Here is a 26,499-nt window from a genome sequence, read left to right as displayed (position 1 = left end):
CCCCCCACATATATGTTACAATTGACCTTCACAATTTGGTCAATTGTGAAAAGGTCAATTGTAATTCGAACAGTTGTAAAACGAACAATTCGTATAGAACCAAAAATTTGAATTCATGCTAGCCAGTTGAAAACTTTACTGTGTTAGGACTAAAGTTATGCAAAAACATTAAGTACCTGGGTATGATACTGAACTCCAGCATCTGTGATGAGCCTGGGGTAGTTGAATCCAAGAGGAAATGTGGTCAGCTGGCATGTCAGGGGGTAGTGATACACAGAAAGTTTGGGCGATTTTCGATGCGTCTGCTGCGAAACCTTTACGAACAGAAAGTTGTACCGATCCTGACATATGGTGCAGAAAATGCCTTTGGATGCTCGTCGAATCACTGGGCTTCACTGGAACATACGTTCTGGACTAAGGCACTGAGCCTACCGATTGGAATCTCAACAGCCTGCATAAGGTATGAACTTGCCTTAATTTCGCTGCATGCCCGCATCTGCTGGAACCAACTGGCTTTATTTCGGAAATCCAGAGCAGAGAAACGAATTTTGCAATTTAAGATCTTACACAATGCGTCATAAGGAGGCCCTAACATTCGATCTCAATGGGTGAAACGATGCGAAGATCTCTTGCTAAAATACAATGGCCCTCATTACGACCCTTGCGGAAATCAACCGACCGGACCGCCATAGCGTAAATAGCGTTTCCGCCATTGCACGATGGAGCAAAGTGCGGCTCATTCCGACCCATCGGGCACGAGCACCACGCCATGGCGGAAGTGCAAAGTCCGCGATGGCGGAAATTACCCCAAAACGGCCCACACCGCCGCCGTACGGCGCCCTAGGTGCAATACCGCCACCCATCACAGCGGACACCGCAGTGAGCGCCAACCGGAAAGTACGGTGACCGTAAATATACGGAAACGGAAGTAAAAGCATGGTCCCAGAACGGGAAACATCCCGCCGTACACCTATAAAACCACAAAATCCACACAACCATAAAAAATACTACCCTGAGACACATCCCAACCCGTCATCCACCCTAGTGAAACCAAGAAAAATGGGAAAAGTAGCGAAGAAAGCGTGCGACCGCAAGCAGCAGGTCCACTTCTCCCGTGAGGAACTCACGGTGCTCACGGAGACCCTCCAGGAGAATGCTGCCGTCGTCTTCTCCACGCAAATGACCAGGACGGCACTTGCGAACAAGAAGGCCATATGGGCCCTGGTGGCACAGCGTGTAAGTGCGGTGGGGACCGCACCCCGCAACCCACAGCAATGCAGAAAGCGATGGGACGACCTGCGGATCCGCGTCCGTAGCATACTTTCTGCCAACCGCAACATTGCCACAGCTACCGGGGGAGGATCGGAATCACCCATCAAGTTGACCCCCTGGGAAGAAATCTGTGCCTCCACCATTGGAATGGAGAGCATAGAGGGAGTCGGAGGGATGGAGAAAGGAGTGCAGACATCCGAAGATTCAGGTAGGTGTCCCAAATAAAACAATGCCAAAACCACAATGTCCAATCATGTGAAGTACCACGTGCCCACATAGTGCAACAGGAACACATGTCCAGGAGAACGTCCACATACATAGGCCTGATAGCACACTTTAAAACTCACATCAAATACATAAATAATTAAAAATCCTAAAAACACCCTCTACACGTGCAGCAGGCACACCCTAACTGCAGGCTGCCAAACAACTGCACCCTCACTCCACACACAAATGAAACCACCTCCAAGGCCCCGACCCAAATCACCCTCAGGTACCACCCCAATGCATGTGATACATTGCCATTCCAATTCCCACAGACCCATTAATAACGCTCGCCCTCCTTTACTCCACCACAGGGTCCGATCCAAACGACGAGCTCCAGGACACCCCTACCAGCACACCTGCAAAGAGGGCCAAGACCAACGGCCGAAGACCCTCCACCTCAGCTGCACGCATCAAGACACGGCAGCAGCACAAATCAAGTGACAGCACACAGGAGGGAACTCCAACAGGCACCCCAGCAGCCAGCATGCCCACAACACCACCGCCACAGGTCCCCCCAATGGATGCCACAGTAGGCACTGCTTCTGGTGGCAGCAGCACCATAGGTGATACTGCATTAATGGCAGCATGCTCCGACACAGAAAACGGGGATGTCGAAGTTAGATCCATCCATGACCTGTCTCAATCCCCCTGTCTGTTCCATCCCGTACACCATGAGGATACCACGCAGGGGCACCCACAAGACGACGACTGGCCATCCCCCACAAGCCCTGTGGCAAGGCAACATGAGGTGATCAGCCCCTCTGTGACACCACCGCAAATGGCCATGGCCCAGCAGAGGCAACAGTCCCTCGACCAGTTAATCGTGCAACAGCAGCAACTGGCCACGCTCCTCAAGGACCATGCCGATGAATGTGGGGGCACTAAGGCAGACATAGAAACATCAACTGAGACACTGAGGGCAGAAATGGAGAGAAGTACAGAGACACTAAGGGCACAAATGGAGAGTAGCACCGAGAGCCTGAGAGTACAAATGGAGAGTAGCACCGAGAGCCTGAGAGTACAAATGGAGAGAAGCACCGAGAGCCTGAGGGGGGAACTGCATGCGACGTCCAAAGACGTATGTGCCGAACTTGCCGCAGTGCGCCGTGTGCTCACTGAGCTCTCACAAACCCTTAGGGACATGCATGGACGTGAGCAGGCAGAGACATCATCCGTTGTAAGTTCCGTCCAGGGCAGCCCCCAACGTAGATCTGGGAGGAACCTGCGCTCCACAGGCAGGGGTGCCCCTGATACCCGCAGAGGGGGCTTACAATAGCGACAGCCCACTGACAATGAGCATATTTGGACACTGGTGTTCGGGGGGGAGGTAGGAGGGTGGAGGGGGTGTGTTGGGCTCACTTGGGTGGCGGGTCGATAGGGTGTTTAACATGATATCACATATGCCATAAACAATGCACGATCATGCAATGAGATGTGTGGACATTGATCTTTGTGTACGAGGCCATTATAGGCGTACAGTCCATATTGTGCATGTCCCAGACACACACAGTGCCACGAGTCCCGTGTCCATGTATCAGCCACCAGGCGTGAGTGCTAGAAGCATGCATCTATGAGATGCTGACGAATGTCACGGCCCTCCTGTGCCTCGCAGACTCCTTGAGGTGCTGCCACATCCCCACCCTCATCATGACCATCATCAGGTGCTTGCAGTTCTGCGTCAGGGGGCATGGGCACATTTCTACGTACGCACATGTTGTGGAGCATGACACATGCCATGACCATCTTTGCAACCTTCACATGGCGGTACAGGAGTGCCCCGCCAGACCTGCTGAGGCAGCGGAAACGAGTCTTCAGTAGGCCGAATGCCTGTTCTATGACTACACGGGTACGTGAGTGGGCATGGTTGTAGTCCTCCTCATGCTGGTCCCGTGGGTTCCGGACTGGTGTGAGGAGCCATCTCTTCAGTGGATACCCGGCATCACCTGTATGTGGACAAGAAAGGAATATTGAGGAATGCCATTGCTACGTACGCACCCCCCCCTTCCTGCCAGGTCATTGCCGCATCACATACCCCACATCATCATGCATGAAATGAGACTCACCGAGTAGCCAGGATCTGTTCCCTGCGTGTCGCTCCATGTAGCGTGGTATAGTAGAGTTCCTCAAGACCATAGAATCATGGGTAGATCCAGGGAATCTGGCACAACAATGTGTAATGATCCTGTTGGAGTCACACACCATTTGTACATTCAGGGAATGAAATTGTTTTCGGTTGCGGTACTGGGCCTCCATGGCATGTGGGACGACCAATTCCACATGGGTGCAGTCGATGGCACCAATGCAACCCGGTATGCCGGCAAGTGCATGGAATCCCACTTTTGTGTTCGTAATTTCCTGCTCCGAGCGTGGTAGAGAGATGAAGTCGTCTGCGTGCTTCAGGAGGGCATCGAGCACTTGCAATAGTGTCCGTGAGAACAGTGGCTGTGATATGCCATGCAACTGTCCGACTGTGTGCTGGTAGGTGCCTGTGGCCAGGAAGTGTAGTACAGACACCACCTTCAGTAGGGGTGGGATGGCGGTTGGGCTATCTATCATGCTGACAAGGTCAGCCTGTGTCATGTCCACAATGGCGGTTATGGTGTCCCGGTCCAAACGGTAGAGGGTGTGGATCTGCTCATCAGTGAGGTTGAACGGATGTGCTCGGAGGCGTGGGATTGCGGGCTGCCTGCGTGGTGGTAGTGGCTGTGCTGGCGGCCCTTGCTGGCCCTGCCTTGGCCTCCTCCTCCTCCTGCGTCTCCGCCGTGCGGCCGGTAGTAGTTGGTGTTCGTCTTCTTCTTGAAGTTGGAGTACTTGCAGTGCTATCAGGTCCCCCAGGGCCAACATGGCTAGTCCTGCCGGTAGCATTTCGGAGTGGGTGTGGTTGTGGGAGGAGACTGGGTGTGCAATTTATGTGTTTTCAGGCTGTATGGCCTCCACCTGTGGTGATTCATTCCACCTGTGCAAGCTGCACTCCCCTTTGGGCGAGCACGTCCCGCACACAACGCTGCAATTCGACGAATGGCATCTTGCTATTGTAATCATGTATTTGTACCCGATGGCAGTGTAACATTGGTTGATATGTTCATTCGGCTATGGTCCCATTGTTTCACATACAATCTTTGCAGTCGCGAACAGACTTGTGAAGGGTCAGTGGAACGTAGTACTCGAGTAACGGTGGACCCTCATGCAACACTGTACCGAGCTTCACCGACGGGCGGGGCGTTCCATTTGTGAGTGAAGGCAGTTGCCATTTTCACACACAGCCGCACTAGATGGATTAATTTGTGGTTTCAAGCGGCCACAGATGCCTTTTCGACGTGATGTTGCAAATGAGGAATTCGAAGGGCGGCGCTTTCGGTTTTCAGCTAGCGGCGAGGAGATGCCCACAGGTCTGACTGCAAATGTAACGTTCTATTGTTCAATGTCCTTGGGACAGGGGCCATGGCGAGGATGCAATGATTGATATGAATAGTATGGGATGCGCAATAGCGACGTGGGCGATGAGGCCGGACGTTCCCAAATACATGTTACTTCACAACACTTGAATAACGGGCTGGGGCACGGTGGATTTTGCAGGCTGCATAACGCACAGACTCAATGGAAATTTCACATGTTATGTGAGTATGGAAACAGGCGTTTTCATTACGGGATGAGGGAATGATGTATGGATGCATGGACAGATGATTTGATACAGAGTTTGCCATGTACAGGGCTTCTTGGAATCTATCCGCCTCCCCTACGCTATGTGATGCAGGGCTGCCATAGTGGGGCCATCGTCTATCTGGCCTTATTGAGCCCTCCCTGTCTCGACGCGCCTTCAGACACTTGTGTCTATGCACGTTACCAATCCCATCAGATGGATTCTGTTGTAACAGACGCATGCACAGGTACACTCGTTTGTGATAGTGTTTTCACCTCGATATAGATAGTTATGATTCGCAAGTGGTTTGTGGGTGGTGATGATCCTTTGGAGTGGGCTAGCATGCATATGGCTGTGGATTTGGTGTGATCATTGAAGTGGTTAATTCAAATGTAGTTCTGATGGCCATACTATTCTTTTTCATTTCATTTGGTTGACAGGTATCTCCTCCCCTTTTGCCACTGCCGTCTGTATGCCACTCCTGCAGATGGATTTTACTCCCGACACCTGCTGCTTCGTGTTAATCAGTGGAGCAGCATTACGATCTTATGGGACGATCGCCAATGGGCCACATGCCCTTACGCAGTACTAGTGGCTAGGAGCAACATTTCGGCCTTTCAGCTGGACTAGTGCCTCCCTATTGGGACGGCCCTGCGGTTCTAGGCGCTTCCATGTTGCCTTTTCGTACGGGAATGTAGCCCCTGTGTACCATGAAGGAACAGGGCGTCACACAAGAAGTAGCTGGTCATTTATTGCGGATGCAGCCCACGATAATGAAATATATTTTGGAGTTCATGGCCTAATGGCTGTATGGGCTTGGTGAATTTGTTGTGCATTAAATTTCTATTCTGATATGAACCGTGTAGCGTTCTTCTTTGCGAGTGATGTGGCATATTCCTATTTGGGGAGCGATGTATTGTGAGGAGATCTGCATTGGGTTCCAGCTTCGGAGTATAGTTGCGTGGTACTGTGCTGGGCGCGTTTGCCTACGGAGCCTAGTGAGGTCAGGGATAAGGGCTGCCATTATGACTGTTTTGATGATGTCATGCTCAGGGGCGGGGGATTAGCTTTTGTGTAACAGATGCCGGTCAGCCAGTTGGATTGGTGGAATGATGTGATTATCGGAATTTTGCTGGTCACAGGTGCCTGTGTTTGCGTGCATTTCTTGGTGGGAGACTGAGGTCATGTCCATTTGTATAGCTTCTGTATTCGTGCCATCTGTGCCCTGCAGCTCCCATTGGGCACTCTTGAGATTCATTTGTTCGTTGGCAGGCATGGATGACTAGTACATTTCACTGGTTGCATTGTGTGACTTCATTGCACCTACGGGGGGTTGTACAATGTGGCCAGGGAGCGGTGAACAAGCACTCAGTAGGGCCGTTTACGGTTGGTTCGCGATGCCGTACTTCTCACCATGGCGGAATGGTACTTTCCGCCGTGCTTGATGGCGTTAGGTGCATGTCCGCTAGGGTCGGAATTCGCGTACCGTTGCGCCATGGTGGTAATTACGGTTTGGCATGGCGCGCGCGCGCGTGCTTGGTGCAGTTAGCGTTGGCGTTCACTACGGTGTCGCTAATGGCATCGTACTTTGCGGTGACGGGTCATGATCGCACCGAGCGCTATTCGATGGCGGTATTGCATTTCCGCCATCGTTTTTCGATTTCCGCCAGGGTCGTAATGAGGCCCAATATCAGCTTGGAAACTCTCCACTCAAATCCTACGGCAGCAAAAGTGATGATCTGGCGTGCCGATTGGATCACTACATGTAGTGAGCGCTATTCTGTCCGTGCTATGAATGACTCTCCTGCCGAAGCAAGAGGCTATAGTGTGCTTCAAAAATACCTGAATCGTTTCCCAAATGCGAAAGCCAGTAGACTATTCATGCTATTCCGGCTAAATGCTATTAAAACCAAGGAGCGGACCAGCCATTGGGCTTGTAACGTATGATTAAATTCCATTTGTCGCTTTTGCGACAAAGAGCTGGAATCACTTAAGCATCTCGTGCTTTTCTGTCCGGAACTAAAGGATGTAAGATCAACTCATCTGGGCGGGTGGTATGATGACCATCAGACTGCCTGCGCGGAAGAATGGTGGCAGAGAATGTGGAACGGGTTGGACATGAAATTAATTATGCCCCTGACTTCTTTCTTGGTTGTAATTGAAGAGAGACTAAATGTAGTTGAACGGCCGTCAGCTAATGATGTTAAGCAAACTTAAGAACGATTCAGCCACGTTAAATCCTCAGTTATGTTAAGTCATCTGTAATAATATGACATTGGATGTGAGAAGGGAGGAGGATACTTCGGGATATGTATTAATGTGTTTTTTAATTGTTGTCTTTTCTTGTTTTGTGTAACATATTAAAGGTTTGAATTTAAACCAATAAAATAAAATAAAAATTAAAAAAAGGTAACCCACAAAGCATGTCATTGATGTGTCCGATTTTATTAGAGGGCAAAAGTATATAAATGTATATTTTTGGGAAAGTTAAATTTTGGTCCAAATAACTATGGGAGGTTCCCAAGTCACATCATAAAATATGGCAACCCTTTCTGTCATTCAACCAGCAAAAAGCAAGGCGGGAACTGTGCCTTTGACCAATCATAGCCTTGTTGGTGTGGGTTGTAAGTCTGCCCCTACCATAAACTTTGTGATGTCACTTGGCAGGATAAATAAGGGAACCTCACAACACACAGGACACACTGATTCCTGACTACGTCCTGATTTCTGTGTGACGCCCGGTTCCAGAATTCTTCATCTTGTTCCTGACTCCAGATTTCTTTGCAAAACCAAGTCCTCAGCATTTGCTGAACACTTTTTCAGCTAGGCCCAAATCCTGAAACCATCCCAAAACCTAATAAGGGAAATCATTTTGATCCAGTTTGGCTTGCTACCATTAAGGCTTGCCTGCTGAAACTCGCCATCCCATTGATCTACATTGTCCAGCAACCAGAAGGGCCAATCCAATCCAGTCCAGTCCAGTCTGAGGTGCCAGTCCAATTGACCAGAACCGCCCAGCTGATCCAATTCTGCCAGAAGTGCCCTGCTGTCTGTAGACCCGATCCGGATGACCAGAACCCTGACGGTCCAATCTTAAAATAAAGAGGACTGTAAGTATCACTAGGAATCATAGTGAACCATAACATATATTGCCTTGTCCATCCCCATCTATAACCTATCCCATCTCTAACTTAAGAACCATAATATTGTCAGAACCATTCTTGCAACTCTGTTTGTAATTCTTAGTGTTAGCTCCAATATTTTCTCTCATTTGTTTTTCTTGAACATATACCATTAGTGATTTGGATTAAATAAAGTAATTCCCATAAAGAAAACGTAGTATCCGCCATGTGAAGGGTTACAAGCGGCCGTGCGTAACTGTGGAGATTCACGGGTGGCATTCTTCTTTTTCTTAGCCTTAATCTAGTTTAAGTAAACTCAGCCTGTCATTTTAAAACCGATTTTCTGCTTTTCTCTGTTATATTTTCCAAAAACTTCTCTCATTCAAACTTGTATAACTTCCTCAATTTTATAGCTATTGACTTAGGGGCTGATTCATGGAATTATTTGCACCGAAAAACAGGGATTTGTGTGCCATTCTGCCCGCAAATCCCTGTTTAACAAATGGTGATTTGCGGGCACTTGCGGGCACAATTGTGGCACACAAATTCCCGTTTTTTGGCGCAAATAATTCCATGAATCAGCCCCTTAAGGTCTTTTACCCATTATTATTAAGAATCGCATAGTGAAAATTAGGCAGGAATTCGCATTTCTGTAAAAGATTTTTACATGTGTGTTTCCCCATTCAAAGTATTTCCAAACTTCTATTCTGATTCAAATTGTGTATTGTTGCTCATATGATAGCTTATGTTTGTTAGAATCTTTTGAGTGTTGCTCCCATAGGAATTTATATCAATTTAAGGATTTCTGCACACTTTTCATTGTTTCTTAAGCCCTTTTCAACTGTCATTTTAAAAGTGTACATTTCCAAAACGCTTTTCTCTCTTGTTTGGGGAGGGAAGATTGCATTCAAACTCTATACACTGCTTTATATTCCTGAATACCTACTGCTTGCTTACATCTGTGTAGAACTGCTTCTTTGTGAGTTGAGAAATTTGCAGGGGGAAATCTTAACATAAGCACTATCTTTTCAACATGCCAAAACTGTTCTTTTCCCTGTGTTTTATCTTCTGTGTTGCTATAAGTGAATTCAACTGCCTTATCTATTTTTCTGATGTATCGTCACCACATTGGTGATTGCTGCCCCATACATTAAACATATGTTTGCTTTGAATTTTAAATACATAAATAAATATTGCCTTTACCAACCAGCCTGATTCTTGGTCCATTGTGACCTGGGGGTATTTTGAGGAGGGGTGTGATATGAGTGGTATATCACTAAGAATATTGAACCTATAGATACAATAAATATTTAATTTGCGCACTACGTACTAGGCTGGGACCAGGGTGTATTGCGTGATTGAAATCCTTAACATACTAGACCTATGTCTAAAGGTTATGATATAAACAAATCTATGTGATCACTGCGCCACCCATAACTGCGCCAACAGAACTATTGACATCAATTACGGTGCAGTGCAGTGATCAGATAGATCACTTTGCCCCCGCCCCCCGCCCTCATTCCCCTACCCAAACCCCCACCCCACTTTATGGTGGCACACTTCTGTGGGCGCTGCCTACACCTCACTTTCCCTGCGGTGTCAGTTCCTCCCACTTAATTGACTGGGATCCTGGTGGTGGGAGGAGTAAACTCCCTCTTGCAAGGTAATATTGCTTGAGGCCATAGCTAATGGAAGAATAATACTCTCCTCCACACAACTGGAAGGGCTAAAGGAAATAAAGATAAGGAAGAGTAAACCCTCTAAAGCTGCTGGTCTGGATGGACTTTCAAATTTAGTCCTGAAGGCAGACCCTTATCATTGGGCGTAACTCTTACAGATTTTGGTAACTAATATTCAGATCTATGTTCATTTTCCCCCTTCTTGGAACATATTCTATGCAGTGCCTATTTTAGAAAAGGGTAACAAAGATGATCCGTCAAACTACAGACCTATAGTTTTCTTGGATGCGTCTTCAAAAATCTTTCCATCCATACTTCTTGATCACCTAAATTAATGGGAAACCTTCAGCCTTCCAGAATGCTTTTAAAACCTTGGGAACTACCAAAAAGAAAATGGGATTTGTGCGCCATTCTGCCCGCAAATCACCATTTGTTAAAAAGGGATTTGCGGGCAGAATGGTGCACAAATCCCGTTTTTTTCGGCACAAATAATCCATGAATTATACCCTAAATGTATTTCTCCTTTTCCAGCTTCAGAAGCAGCCATGAGACATTCATGGTTCACATTTATTTGGTCTCTGTCAACATTTCCTCTGCTTTGATTTTGGGAACCAGCAATGTCTTTGGAACAAGTTGTGTCTTGGGGAATAGATGAGGGGTTGATGAAACTGATCATCTAACTTCATCAGGATATAACTATTCGGATCAGGTTACATTCTTAGAGTGCCTTAACTTCATCAATATCAACACATTCTGGGCTTGGTCAAGGCTTTGTCCTGGCCCCTACACATTTGAAATTATATTTGACTGACCTTGATGACAAATCAAGCATTTTGACCACATGTTCACCTAAGTAGGTCAACTAAATATACAATTTCTTTTGTTTGATGATGATATCATTCTGCTAGATGAAAGACAGATTGGCCTTCAGCAAGCTTCAAATATATTGGAAAGTTATACAGGGGAAAATGGGTTTAAAAACATCTCAATAAATGTGCAGTCTTTATAACTAAACCGGCAAAGTCTTACCCAATGAAACATAAGTGGTCTTTGTATGGGAATGCTCTTGATGTGGTTCCAAACTCGGTATATTTGGGTTTTTCCATCTAGGCAAAAGCCACTTTTATAGCCTTCTCCCAGGCACAAATGAAAAAAAAAATCAACAAAAAATATTATGGATATACTTGGGTGCCACTGATTAAGTTCCCTCAATACTAAAGTTTTGCCTTTCCAGTTGTATGGTATAGAATGTTATACTCAATTGAAAGACTGTACCCTAGGACAATTGGAAGGGATCATTTGGAGCAACATTTTAGGGACTTTGGGCTGCAATCCGGGAAGGCATTGTTAAATTGCAAGAAGTTACAAGTGTTCCAAAAGTTTTTGTATCCAACAAAAAACTCACTTTATGTGGATTTGCATAAGGTCCTTCTGACCAAAAGTTCAGCTTCCTTGCTAAATTATTCAACTGAATGCGATACACTTTTAATAAATGTTGATGCTCCATTAGAGCTTCTGTCCAGCAAACTCCTTTGAGTAAAATATTAATTGAGGCTTCACGATTGGGGATGTCAACACACTCAAATGTTAGCATGTAAACACTGGGCAGAGCACCCGATATGGAATAGAATATTTGATTCACTCCTTTCCTACATATTCCGTTCACCAAATAGTATTGTTTGCTATATATATATATATATTCACTGAAAAAACTTTGTTAAGGGACGTTATGGTTAAGTAGCAGTAATAAAAACCTATGAAATTCAATGAAAAAAATGTGTTAAAGAGACATTATGGTTAGGTTGCACTAATAAAAACCTATGAAATTCAATGAAAAAACTTTGTTAAAGGGACGTTATGGTTAAGTTGCGCTACTAAAAACCGATGTAATTCAATAAAAAACATTGTTAAAAGGACCTTATGGTTACAACTAAAATCAAAAAAACCCTGAAATTTGCCAGTTCTGGTAAACTAAGCAACCATAACTCGCGCCACCACCGTGCACTGCTAAGACTAACACCCAGGACATCAAAGATGACATCACAAATATCATTGATGACATCACGAACATCCGAACTGTTCGCGGACTTTCATGGCAAAAAACACCAGTTTTCTTGCTTCTTGCAGCCATATCCCATCCTCATCACCCCTCACCTCCCCAGAGATTATCTGATAATGTTGTGTTTTTTAACATGTTTTTACCGCGATGTTAGCGGACACCGGCAGATGTCCGCGAATCCAAGATGGCGGGCATTTCCAAAAATCTGATGCACTTCACGCTCTTCACCATCCAATAAGCGAACACGTCGCATGTCTGCTGACATGACGCAAGCCGATTAGCCAATCAGGACACTGTCTGCAGAGCAAACAGGGAAGTGTGCCTGCGGAGCGGACATAGATATCACTAATTTTTTGTGACCTACTTTTTGGTCATTTTTTAAAAAACTACTGGACGGATTTACACCAAATTTACAAAAGCACGCTTTCGGGACCAAGCTGCTGCTCCAGCCGCAAATTTGGTGAAAATCCGTCCAGCGGTTTGGGCTGTAGACGTGAGCAATGTTTTTTCCCCATTCATTCTATGGGAAAAAAAGACATTTTGGGAACCCCCCCTATAACTTTCCCCCCCGGACCAAACCTCACCAAACTTTACAAAATAATTCAGAGTGGGTCATATACTTTTTTGCAAAGTTTGGTGAGGATTGCAGCGGAAAAATCATGGTTGTCATTTATTCAAGAAGGCCACGACTTTGGAAACTTTGAAGCATATGCTAACGAATTGCAAAATGACACAGGTATGGAGATTTCAAATCTTTGGAAGGTTTGTGTACAGCCCTAGTATGGTTGACCAGGAGGCTTTTGGGCCCACTAATTGGAAGGGCGCTCTACCGCATTGATATTAGCACTTGTGAGATTTTTAAAGATAATCCATTAATTTTTAGGTGAAAACTGTATATAATCAATGCTCACCTTTTCATATCAGTAATAAACCTGGAATCTAGGATTTAGTTAATCACATGGCTCTTTTAAAGCTTAAGATGAAGTATGATCTGTATGAATCGGCAATGACATGGTCAATGAACTGTTAGTGTGTATTTAGGTCTTTTTGAACCTTGGCATTGATATATTAGGGATATTGTCTAACATTGTCTGAAATGAAAGTCATTTGTCTACTTCCTTTTCTTTTAAAATTATATACATTATACATCTGTGTTGTGTTATACTTGTGGAAGGTTTTTTCTATAAGCTGTATCTCAATAAAAAATAAACATTCATCCAGTACACCTTTCACACCTTCGTCATAATGGAAAAAGCAAGGACTTCTAAAGGTAGCTTCAGTAACCTAGAATTTAGCGTATGGGTTTACTAATGGCGAGTTTGCCAGTTCAGGTTACAGCTATGGCTTGAAAACACACAACTTCATAGGTTGAGCTGTACATGTGGAGACAATGAGAGAAGGTTTCAGTTTATTACTGTTATGGATATATTATTTTACCTTTATTTGCATTCCAAATGACCCATGGAGAGGGAGCAGAACCTTTGTTTATCCCAAACGACATTGCTAGTTTTCAGATGCAACTTCATCAATGACACCTTTGACACCTATTTCATAATGCAAAGTCCCAGTAATCCAAATGATAGAGTGTGACTTTACCAATGGCAAGATTGAAATCTAAATTCGAACCTTTGGCTTGAAAATACACATCATAGGTTGAGCTGCACGAGTAGAGAAAATAGGAAATGTTATAAATATATTATTTAATCTTTATTTCCATTACAAATTACTCATATTGAGAGGGCAGCACCTATGTTCATTCCAAATGGCATTGCAAGTTGCCAGATGCACCTTCATTCATTACACCTTTATGCAAATGCAAAATCACAATGGTTGAGCTCTACCGTGGAAGGAAAAAGGTGACAAATTTAGTTTTTTACCGTTATAAATATATCATTTTATCTTTATTTCCATTACAAATGACTCAGAGAGAGCAGCGCCAAACGGCATTGCTAGATTCCAGATGCGTCTTCATCCATGACACCTTTGACAGCTATGTCATAATGCAAAAAACAATGCTTTCTGATGGCAACCCCCCAGAAGCCAGGGTTAGCATGTGGGTGGCAAGGATGTCAGTTCAAGTCCAATCTTTGGCATTAAAACGCTGAACCTTAAAGGTTGAGCTGTATATTGGTAGGGCAATGGTGACTTTTTCAATGTTATAAATATATTATGTTATCTTTATTTCCATTACAAATGACGCATAGAGAGAATCGCCCATGTTCAGCCCAGACGGCATTGCGAGTTTCCAGATGCCGGCTCTAGTACACCCTTTGACAGGAAAGCACACCACATCAACGGTTGATCTATCCATTGTGAGGATAACAAGTACATTTCTTTGTTTTTTTAATGGTATGTCATAATGCAAAAAGCAATTCTTGCAAACGGGAGCCCCACTAACCCAGATGTTAGCGTGTGAGTTTGCTAATAGCAAAGCTGCCCGCTCAATTCAAACCTTTGGCTTGAAAAAGCACAACATCATAGGTTGATCTGTACATGTGGAGAACATGCAAAATGTAACCCAGAGGATAGCATGTGGGTTTACCAATGGCGTGGTAGCCAAAGTCGACTCGTTGGCTTCAAAATACATAACCTCATAGGTGGAGCTATACTAGATACAATTTTGATTTTTGCATGTTTACTGTTAGGGATATATTATTTTATTGTTATTTCCATTACAAATGACTCAAACAGAGAGCGAAGCAACTGTTTATCCCAACCAGTATTGCTCGTTTTCAAATGCATCTTCATACATTACACCTTTGACAGCAATGACGTAATGTTAAAATCATTGTTTTGTAAACAGAGCCCCAGTAACACTGAGCTTAGAATATGGGTTTAACAATGGCGAGATTGCTTGTTCAACTCCACTCATTGGCATGCATATTCACAACCTCGCAGCTTGAGCTGCACATTGCGATGAAAGAAGCACATTGTTTCATTATGAATGGTTTTTACTGTGATGGAGATATTATTTTATTTTTATTTCCATTATGGGTGGCTCATAGAGAGAGAGAGCAGCAACTATTTCTATCCCAACCAGCATTGCTATTGTCCAGATGCATCTTCATCGATTACACTTTGGACACCTGTGCCATCGTGCAAATAGCAGTGCTTTTTGAAGGGACTCCTAGCAACCCAGAGGCTAGAGTGTGGGTTTACCAATGGAAAGGTCCACTCATTGGCTTGAAAATGCATAACCTCATAGGTTGAGCTATACTAGATACATTGTTTCTTTTTGCATGTTGTTTATGTTAGGTTATGTTATGTTATAAAAACTTGTTAAAGCGCACGTACACCCAAAGGCATCTTGGCGGTGGCTACTGAAGAAGAGTCAAAGTCCAGAGCGGCCGACAACACCATACGAGTGAGATGGCCTAAAACAGAGTGGTTTTCAACAACCGGCGGAAAGTAAGGTGATCTTCAGTTGCACGGAGAGCAGTAGGCAACTTGTTCCAAGCTACAGCAGCCGCCACCGAAAAGGCACGGCCTCCCATGCGTGACAGACGATAGCGGGGGGCACTGAGAAGACACGCAGACTGAGAGCGCAGTAGACGGGAGGGAGTGTAATGAACAAACTTTGCCTGGAGATACTCAGCACCCAGGCCATAAAAGGCACGATGCACCAGACACAATGATTTAAACAGGATCCGGCTGGCCACAGGAAGCCAGTGTAGTTTCTTGAGCAGAGGGGAAATATGAGATCCAAAGGGAGGGCGGAGTATAGAGCAAACGGCAGCATTTTGCAGCAGTTGAAGCCTTTGGATCAGGTAGCGGGGCTGGGCCAAATAGAGAGAATTGCAGCAGTCGAGAGTGCTGAGAACCAAGGCTGCCACTACCGGGGCCTGGCATTCAGGAGGAATAAAGCGCAGGACTTTCCACAGAATGCGGAGTTTAAAGTGCCCAGTACTACATACACTAGCCACTTGATTGTCAAGGGACAGAGAGGCAGAGATTTTGACACCGAGATTACGGACTGATTGAACCGGAAGAGGAAGAGGGCCCAGGCTCGATGGCCAGAATTGCGAGGTCCAAAAGAGAAGGGGGGACGAAGTACCCACAACCAGGACCTCGGTCTTACTGCCATTTAATTTAAGCCAATTAGTCATCATCCAGTGCCCCAAATCCTCCAAGCAGTTCCTGAGTCGTGCAGCGGTCTCAGCTTGAGTAAGATCGAGGCGGACGAGAATCTGTGTGTCGTCCGAATAAGAGTAGTAACAGAAACCATGTGAGTGGATAAGAAGCAGAAGAGATCTAATATAAATATTAAAAAGGATAGGAGAGAGTGCAGAGCCCTGAGGAACGCCACAGAGAAGTGTAGCCAAATTAGATCGGATTGGGGGAAGAGAAATAGACTGAGAGCGATCAGACAGAAATTGTTTACTGTTATGGATATATTATTTTATCTTTATTTCCATTACAAATGACTCATACAGAGAGAGAAGCAACTATGTTTATCCCAAATGGTATTGCTAGTTTCCAGATGCAACTTCATCCATTACATCTTTGACAGCAATGTCATAATGAAAAAAGCAATGTTTTCAAAGGGAAGTCCCAGTAACTCAGATGTTAGAGTGTGAGTATACTAATGGCAAAGCTGCCAGTTCAATTCAAATCCTTTGATTGAAAAAACACATCATTAGTTGATCTGTACATCTGTACATGTGGAGAAAAAGCTAAATCTTTACATTGTTATAAATATATTATTTTACCATTAATGTCCATTACTAAAGGGTTCATAGAGGGAGAGGGGCAACTATTTGTTATCCCAACCAGCTATGCGAGTTTCAAGATGCATGTTCATCCATTACACCTTTGACACCTTTTACTATGCCATAGTGCAAAAATAAAATACATTTTCAAAGGACCCCTAGTAACCCATAGGTTAGAGTGTGTGTTTACCAATGGCAAGGTTACACATTGAAGCCCACTCATTGCCTTGAAAATACATCACCTCATAGGTTGAGCTATACCAGATACAAATTTTGTTTTTGCATGTTGTTTACTGTTATGGATATATTATGTTATTGTTATTTCCATTACAAATGACTCAAACAGAGAGAGCAGTAACTGTTTATCCCAACCAGTATTGCTTGTTTCCAAATGCATCTTCATACATTACACCTTTGACACCTATGGCATTGTGCAAAAGTCTAGGCTTTATGAAACAACCCCTTATGAAACAACCCCTAGTAATCTGGAGGTTAGAGTGTGTGATAACCAATGGCAAGGTTACTCATTGAAGTCCACTCATTGGCTTGAAAGAGCAAGCTATGTGATCCTTTGAAAAGCCTGAAAGGTTACAAAGTTGATTTGGAATACTTATGGAGAAGTAGGAGAATTGAACTGACTGTGATTTTGAAGCTAGGAGAGTTGGGGAAAGGAACCCCGAGACTTGGTGTACTGTGTTAAATCTTTGGGGAAGGGAAACCCAAGGCCTTTCCGAGCTGTATTGAACCTTGGGGAAGGGAGCCCCGAGGACCTATTGAAATTTTGCTGAACTTGGGTAAGGAAAGCCCTGAAGCCGTTTTGTGGAACTGTGTTTGAACTTGGGGAAGGAAACCCCAAGCTCTCTTTGTGGAACTGTTTTGAACTTGGGGAAGGGGTAGCTGAAACATAAAGCTGGAAGAAGCTCATAGCTTTATTTTTAACACTGTTTTGTTGGTTGCTGACATCCCTACACATTGTATATCTTTAGTTTTGAGGGCAAGTATATGTTTTGGACACAGACAGACTTTTGAGTTGAATATAATGACACAGACTATCCTTGATTTCTTTAGGTAGGGAAATCCCACCTTAGCATAGGACAAGCTAAGCCTTAATCCATCCTGATATGTAGGAAATAAACCATTTGATTTTAGAAAAGTGAATCTGTTGTCTGTGTCTTACTTCATGATGCCTTCATAGATGGTGTCAGAAATGGAATGCAGCTCAACCGATACAAGTTGGTGAACCCTCACATTTAAAAAATGTGTATCAGAGCATCAGACCCATCAGTAAACACTAAGGGCTCTACTGGGTTTGATATTTGTAGCAGTAGGGACGAGATTATTCTCCCCGGTACAAATAGACTGATACCCACTGATTTGATCCTAATTCCACCCCTGAAACTTATATTAGACTGGCCCCAAATCAGTACTGGCATGGAAGTTTGGAATTGATGTACTGGCTGGGGTTATAGAGCCATGGAAAAGATCCCTTCCAAATCCATCAAGGGATAACATTGTTCAAGGGGTGCTTAAGAAGGCAATGTTCCCTAGGGTCAAGGAAGTGGATGGGAAGAAGAGAAAAGAGAGGTATTCAATGTTTTGGGGAGGTGGATGAAACTTCTAACACCCGTCCAGAACCTGAGCCTAGAAGAGTCAGAGAGGAAGAAACTGAAAAACTTCCCGATTTAGCCTCTGCCTATTGTTGGCTGAAGGCTTTTTACAAGTTGCATTGAACAGGAGGGCCATGAGAAAAGAGGACCCTTTTTCTTTTAAAACATGGGCTTATGTACTGGGGAGAAAATACTTCAGAAGGCTTATAAAACACCCAACTGGTAGTCCCTAAGAGTACTGGAAATAGCCCCCTCCCATTTGACCGTAGGCCATTTAGGACAGACAAAGGCACAGGTCCAAATCACTAATAGGCTATATTGGCAGGAATACATGCTGACATGAAAAACCTTGTCCAGGCCTGTGAGATTTGCCAAAAGAGTTATACTCATATGCCACCACCAGTTCCCTTAAATCCATTGTCAATAATTGAAATTCCATTCTCAAGAATTGGTATGGACATTGTAGAGCCTTTAGAAACATTGAAATTGGGAAACAAGTACATTTTGGTAATTGTGGACTATGCAACACGATAACCAGAGGCCTTTCCCCTCAAGAGCATATACCACCCAGCAAATCCTGGCAGATCAAGGATCAACCTTCATGAGCAAACTCATGGGGGAAGTTAAACAATTGTTACACATTAGCACCTTGAGGACCTCAGTATACCAGACACAGACAGATGTCCTTGTAGAAAGATTTAACAAAACATTGAAGACCGGAAGTTAGTGGAACAAGATGGCAGGAATTGGGATCAGATGATCCCATGGGCTTTATTTGCAGTTAGGAAAAAAAAGATAGGCTTCCACAGGATTCTCCACGTTTAAGTTACTTTATGGATGGGAATCCCGGGATATCCTAGACATGCTAATGGAAACCTGCGAAGAAAGAGAGGATTCCCCAATACCATTCTACCAAACTGCTACTAGACTTAAAGAACACATGCCATCAGTTAGATCTTTGGTACAAACCCATATGGCTAAGGCACAAGAACAACAGAAAACCTCGTATGACAAAAACGTGTTATTAAGATCTTTTTTCAAAGGCCAAAAGGTGGAAGTGTTGTCACCCACTTCTGAGAACAAACTAATATCTAAGTGGCATGGACTATATGAGGTGAAAGAACAAATGGGACCTTGTAGCTATAAAATTTCCCAACCTGATCGCCGCCTTAAAACAATATTAATCTTCTAAAGGAGTGGAAGGAAAATTCTTCCAAATCTAATACCACCACTCTGTCTTGTGTGTTACCTGAGGATTCAGATAACACTGCCCTAATATCACCTACTTGAATAAAAACCAAAAACAAGATCTATATGATCTGATAAGACAATTTACTGATGTATTTAGAGAAGAGCCAGGAAGAGTGAAGGATATTTATCATCACATCCGCACTCCAGAAGCCGAAGTGATACATTTAAAACCTTACCGGCTTCCTGAATCCTGAAAAGAAAACATTATTAAGGAAGTAAAACAGATGTTTGAGGCTAATATCATTGAACCATCTACTAGCCCCTGATCCTCGCGCATTGCGTTGGTGGCTAAGCCGGAGGGGAGTTGGAGGTTTTGCATCGACTTTAGAAAGGTAAATGCCATATCTGTCTTTGACTCTTCCCAATGCAACGTATTGACAATCTTATTGACCAGCTGGTTTCTCTACTATAGACCTTACAAAAGGTTATTGTCAGGTTCCATTATCTGGGCCTGACAAAGAGAAAACTGCCTTACCTGCTCCCATACGTCTATTTCAATTTAAAGTATTTACATTCGATCTACATGAAGCTCCCAAAACATTACAGAGGTTAATGGATACGATTTTGCAACCATTTTGGAACTTTTCTAGAGCCTATATAGACGATACAGTGATAGATAGTAAAATTTGAAAAGATTATTTGTACCACCTTTATACTATCATGCGAGTACTGAGAAAAGCAGGCCTAACCGAGAACCCCCAATAATGGAACCTGGATCAATCTGCAGTTAAATACCTAGGGTTTTTGGTTGGTAATGGTATTGTCCAACCCCAACAAGAAAAGGTTATGGTGGTTCTTGACACCCCGCCAAAAACAAAAAAAGACCTAAGAGCCTTTTGGGGGTTTATTGGCTTCTGCTGCTGGTTTATTCCACATTTTTCAAGCAAGACCTCCCGACTCACTGACAAACTAAAGAAGGCGGAACACCAAAAGATCAGGTGGAATGAGGAAGATGAGTTTTGTTACACCACCCTCAAGCTGTCCCTGTGTCAAACCCGCATTCTGAAAGTAGCAGATTTCTGGAAGGAATTTTCCTTCTGAAAAACAAACGCGACCAATACTCACACCACATATTGGTCCCGGCATTCAACAAAGCTAAAGCAGGCGGTTGTAGCTTTGAGGTACTAGCTCCCAAAGCCTGGAACTCACTTCCACTCAGTCTAAGAAAGGAAGAATCCCTTGCAACTTTCAGAAAAGCTCTAAAGACCAAGTTGTTCAACTAGACCACTTTATATCTTGCACTGCCTCCAACATCATTCCTCTGTAACCACGGAACACATCTCTACAATGTCATTTAATGTCTATTCTGTTTCTGTAACCAATGTCTAATGTCTATTCTGTTTCTGTAACCAATGTATAACTTGCATAATTGAATATCCTGTAACAGCGCCATGATGCCCCTGAGCCGCTGGGCGCTTTATAAATTCAAATAAATAAATACCTCATTGATGGGTTAAAGGTTGCTCTTTCTCAAAATCATGACTGGCTAGAACACCCAATATTATACTACATCAGCAGAAAATTATTTCCTAGGCAAAAGAACTACTCATTTATCGAACTTGAGGCATTGGCTATTAAATGGGCTGTTATACCTCTTAAATAATATCTTTTAGGCTGCAAATTCAGACTGAACACAGACCACTTCCCTTAGTATGGATCAGTCAATGTAAGGAGTCTAATACAAGGGTCATGCAGTGTTTCCTGGACCTTCAACCCTATTGTTTCACAGTGGAACAGCGGAAGGGTCGAGATCAGGGCAGTGTTGTCTTTCTCTCGCAGTTTCCATTTGACACACCCAGGTCCACCCCACACAGTGGAAGGGTATGTGAGCAACCTGAGTGCATCCTCCCATTTACTCCCTTTCTATAATCTACTCAGGTGGCCAGGGAAAGGCCATCGCTTTTGGATCCCGCCTGTGGGGGTGGATATGCGAAGGAGGATCACCTGGCTGGAGGAACCTTGGGGAGTGGGGAAAGGATGTCTTTACGTGAAGCATGGTATTCCCATTTCCCTTATCAAATTTCACCCTACCCCCAAGCCTTCATAGGTTATTATCAGTCTGCCCCTCTTTCACACACATCCACTGTCCCACCTTTCTATGCCTTTAAGACTGGGGCGAGGAAGAGGCAACTAGGAGTAATGAACACTTCCATTTGTGCACACCAGTCTGGTACTGAGATGAGGAAGAGGACTATGGAACACCACTACCATGGTCAGGCATGTCTCACTAATAAAGGTAATTGTGGTCAGGCAAAGTACTTGCACATGCAGCCAGTTAAGGGGCTACAGGTGCATATAAGGAGAGACAAACGAGAATGGAAGAGAGAACCGTCTGGGGAGACGAAGGCGGCAACCCAATATGGAGCAGGCTGGAGAGGAGCTGGTGAAAAGAATGCAGAGTGTTGCAGGAGAGCGAGCAAGACCCTGAACCCTGAACGGGCTGCGAGAGAGTCGAGAGCCCTGCATATTTTCCTGTGCCGTCTGTCCCACACTGGAGCTGGGGGACACAGACGTCTCCAAGAAGCTGCCAGCAGCAGCAACAAAGTTTGGAAGAGGTGAGCGCTGCTCACCGGAGCTCCTGGCAAGTGAAGGGAGAGTGGGAGACTCCAGAAGGAGAAACTGAAAGCACCCAGAAGAGTGGCCGTGGACTGGTGAGTGACAGAGGGAGGACACTCATGCCGGAGCACTCCAGGGGCTGGGTTTGGCAAAGGAAGATGCCGAACAAATAAAACCTTGTAATAAAGAGGTCTGGAGACTGAAGAAAAGATTATTGAATGCTGAACAATCTGCAAAGTACTTTATGACTTATTGAATACCGAGCTAAGGAAAAGATATGCAAAGCATTTGAAAATACTGCACAAGTTTATTGGAAGTGATGAGCATTTTTTAATAAAGTGAAAGCAAGTAAAAAGCATTGATGAACAATGTGAAAGTATGAGCCAAGTGAAAGCCAGTAATTAGGGATTGTGAAGAAAGTGAAAAACACTATTGGATAGTGTGAAAGCAAGGTGGTGACAAGGAATACACACCGCAAAGTGAATTGTGTGAAAGTCACGTTGTGGCAGAGGCAAGAAACTGCCAAGAAGCAATAGAACTGAAAGTGGAACAATGACACAGGTTCAGAGGGAAAGCCTGTGGTGGCAAGGAAGTCCAATGAGAACAAGTGAACATAACAAAGTGCCAAGGGTTATCGTTTGTATGACCTGTAGTGGGTGGACCGTGTGGTCCAACAACTGCGCCTAGACCGAGTAACCCCTTTTTGGAGTGAACCAAGTAAAGTCAAGATACTGAAGCTGTTGTGCTAAACAAGTGTTAAATTGATTAAATAAATGAGCAAGTTATGTGAACTGTTGAAAAGCCTAAAAGGTTAAAAAGTTGATTTGGAATACTTATGGAGAGCATAGAGAATTGAAATTACTGTGATCTTGAAGCTTGAAGAATTGTTTTCTTGCTGAAAGGAACCCCAAGACTTGGTGTACTGTGTTAACCTTGGGGAAAGGAAACCCATGGACGTTGGAGTGGTGTTGAACCTTGGGGAAGGGAGTCCTGAAGACTTTTGGAATTGTGCTGAACTGGGGCAAGGGAAACCCTGAGGCTGTTTTGTGGAACTGTTTTTGAACGTGGCGGACTGAACTCCAATTGCTTTTTGCGGTACTGTTTTGAACCTGGGGAAGGGGAAGCTAAAGCACAAGCCAAGAGCTGGAAGGAGCTCGGAACTTTATTTTGAAAACTGTTTCTATGGTTGCTGACATCCCTACACTTTGTATATCTTTAGTTAAGAGAGCAAGTATAGGTTTTGGAGACAGACAAGACATTTGAGTTGAACTAAAAGATCGACATGCTACCTTTGCGACAGGGTGGTATAGCCTTAGGGCTTGGCAAAGAAGAGCTAAAACTGTGAAATAGTTTTAGGACATTACGGTGGGCCACAATGGCTAGTTCAGTCCCCGCAGGAATAACACTCTTGTGATATTACTCGAGGTTCTTTTTATCGTGAATTCTATACATTTGACTATTACATTGATTTCGTAACCGGGTCCTGCTATGCGGAACCTCTAATATGCACATTAGCACTTTATTGGACTTTATTGTGGGTTACTCTTACCCATAAGGAGCGTGACCTGACTGTACAGGTAATGTTTATTTATTTATTTTATCACTTATAGAGCGTGCTTAGCTCTGGGCATCAAGGCCCTGTTAGAGATCAATTGTTTTTGAGCCGATTTAAGATTTAAGACATTAGTTCAGGAGAAGGGGGAGGTCACCCTGACAAGTTAGACAAAGATCCACGTTTTTAAGACCTTCTGGAAGGTCGAGTAGGACTGTTCAGCTCACAAGGGGGGCAAGTTCCAGTGTGAGGCTGCCATAGTTGGGAAGCTTGCACTGCTAGCTTTGGCTCATTTGAATTTCGACTGAACAAACAGTGCGTGTAGGCCGATCTGCTAGGTCTGGTGAATATTACTTTCTAGATTGTTTGTGTGAGTTACAGGGGGCACTGTTGGAAAGACATCTGTGTGTGATAGACATAGTTTTGAATAGGATCAGTTGTCTGATCAGGAGCCATTGCGCATTCCTTCTTGCTGTGGTGATGTGTTTTTTATTTGGGGATGTTGAATGCTGCTCGGAGTGTGTAATTCTGAATAACCTGCATTTTGTGGATATTGCGCTTTGAGGGTCTGCGAAGAGTGCGTTGCAGTAGACCAGCCTATAGTCAAATGAGCAATTGTAAGACAACTGGTCAGAGATAGAAATGGTCTTGATGCATGGATCGGTCTTGTTGTGTAGGTTGCGGACAAGGCAATGGCGTTCAATTGTCGACCTAAGGAGAGGGTGGCATCCAGATATACTCCTATTGTCTTCACTGCCAGGGAGACTGGGCTGACAGTACTATCAATATTGAAGGATGAACATTGGGAGTTAAGCTTCTTAAGCACTGCCGGTGGCCCAACAAGGAGGATCTCTGTCTTTTTGTCTTTGGGGCAGAGGCAATGTGTGGCCATCCAGGCCTGGATGGCTTGGAAGACGCTGTTTAGGGCATTAGAGTCTTCAAGGTAGTTGCCGGAGAAGGGAAGGAGGATTTGGGTGCCATCAGCGTAATTGGTATAAGACATACCAATTGAGTCTAGGAGATCAAAGAGGGGTTTTGCGAATATGTTGTAAAGGGTAGGGGAGATGCATGAGCATTGAGGCACACCACAGGTAATGGGTGCCGAGGGGGTGATAGCATTGTCAGCAAATATTCTGATAGTTCTTTCTTGCAATAAGGAGTCAATTCAGGCAGTGGCTTCAGCCGAGAAGCTTGCTGTCGAGGTAAGGTGCTGGCAAAGGATCTTGTGGTTGACCAGTTCAAATGCAGCGCAGAGGCCTAGGAGTTGAAGGAGGGCTGGCTTTCTCTCATCCTTGATGTCACTGAGCTGGTTTATTAGGTCCAGCAGGGCGGTTTCTGTTCCATGACCTGTTCTGAATCCTGACTGGCACATTCCCAGGATGTGGTTGAGTTCCAAGTAGTGCTAGATTCGTAGGTATAACGCCCTTTCAGAAGGAAAGGTACTCTAGTGATGGGTCTGTAGTTAGTTGCTGCAATGGGGTCAAAGGAGGGTTTCTTCCGTAGAGGGAGAACCGAGGCTTCTTTGAGGCAGGTCAGGACTTGGCTAGTAGAGACATAGGCATTAATGAAGGTGGTGATGAAGGGAACTAGAGCATGTGTGCAGTCTTAAATGATGGTGGCTAGGCAGATGTCACCTTTACACTTGGATGGTGCAGGCCCTTTAAGATGGCTGAAACATCTATCACTGTGATGCTGTTAAAGCGAAAGAAGGGAAGGTCTTGATGGCAAGTTGATAGATGGGCAGTATTGTGGGGCTGATGGATATAACTGAGTGTGGCTCGCAAGCAGTGTTTTCTTTTTTTTAGGGTGTCAATTTTGTCAAGGAGGGCATTTTGTATGTTAACGCAGCACGCCTCGTCTTTAGTGATGTTTGAAGGGGGTGGTTGAGGCTTCCAATTCTCTGGAGAAGATCTTTTAAGTGTTAGATTTGGGGTTGGTGAGCCTAACATTATAGGTGGTAGATTTTGCAAGTAAGATTGCTTGTTTGCAATGTTTTCCTATGGTGGAGAACAGCAGCTTCAGGGAGTCCGACAGTGATCTCCATTTCGACTCAGATTCCTGTGTATTGTTACATAGCGCTTGTAGATCAGGTGTGAACCGGGTGTTAATGTGTGCTGTTGGCTTAGTTTTTCTCTGTGCCAGGGGGGCGATAGAATCAGTAGCTACTGTCAGTGTCTTTGCGTATAAGTTAGCTAGAATTGTAGGGTCTGAGATGTAGTTCTAGTAGGACTGAAGATTGTTTTTGAGTGCTGCGGGCCAGTTTGGGTGGTAGAGAACGTGTGGGTGGCACGACTTGGCAAGACAGTATAACTGTGAAGGATACCACGTTGTGGTCGGACCCTGGGCAGGGTGTGTTGGCTCAGAGAAGGACCATGCAGTTGAGTTCTGCTCAGGGTCAGAATGGGTCAAGAAATAGGCCCGGTCACTCAAAAAAAAGTGCCTCCCCTCGCCTCAAAAAAGTGACCCACCTCACAACCCTTGACCTCTGATGACATCACCGGAAGTGATGTCATTGGACCCCACCCCAAAGTGACATCCCCGGAAGCGATGAAACACGACCTTTCACCCCTTGACGAAACAGGTAGTGGTGTCAAATAGCATTGTTCCCAAGTACACTAAATTACTGTGAATCCAAGCAAACGTCCAAGGCCAAATGATATGTTATTATATAGCAATTTTGCTTAAGCTCTTTTTTATAGAACAAATATGCATACAATATGACCCATCCTGTGTTGGTACTCATTTATCGACCTAAGAAGGATGAAAGGCTTTTTGAAAAAAATAC

The sequence above is a fragment of the Ambystoma mexicanum genome, chromosome 6q, assembly GCF_040938575.1.
Source record: "Ambystoma mexicanum isolate Mex_15411 chromosome 6q, UKY_AmexF1_1, whole genome shotgun sequence".
NCBI classification, from domain to species: Eukaryota; Metazoa; Chordata; class Amphibia; order Caudata; family Ambystomatidae; genus Ambystoma; species Ambystoma mexicanum.
Note: the sequence above shows the minus strand (reverse complement) of the source record.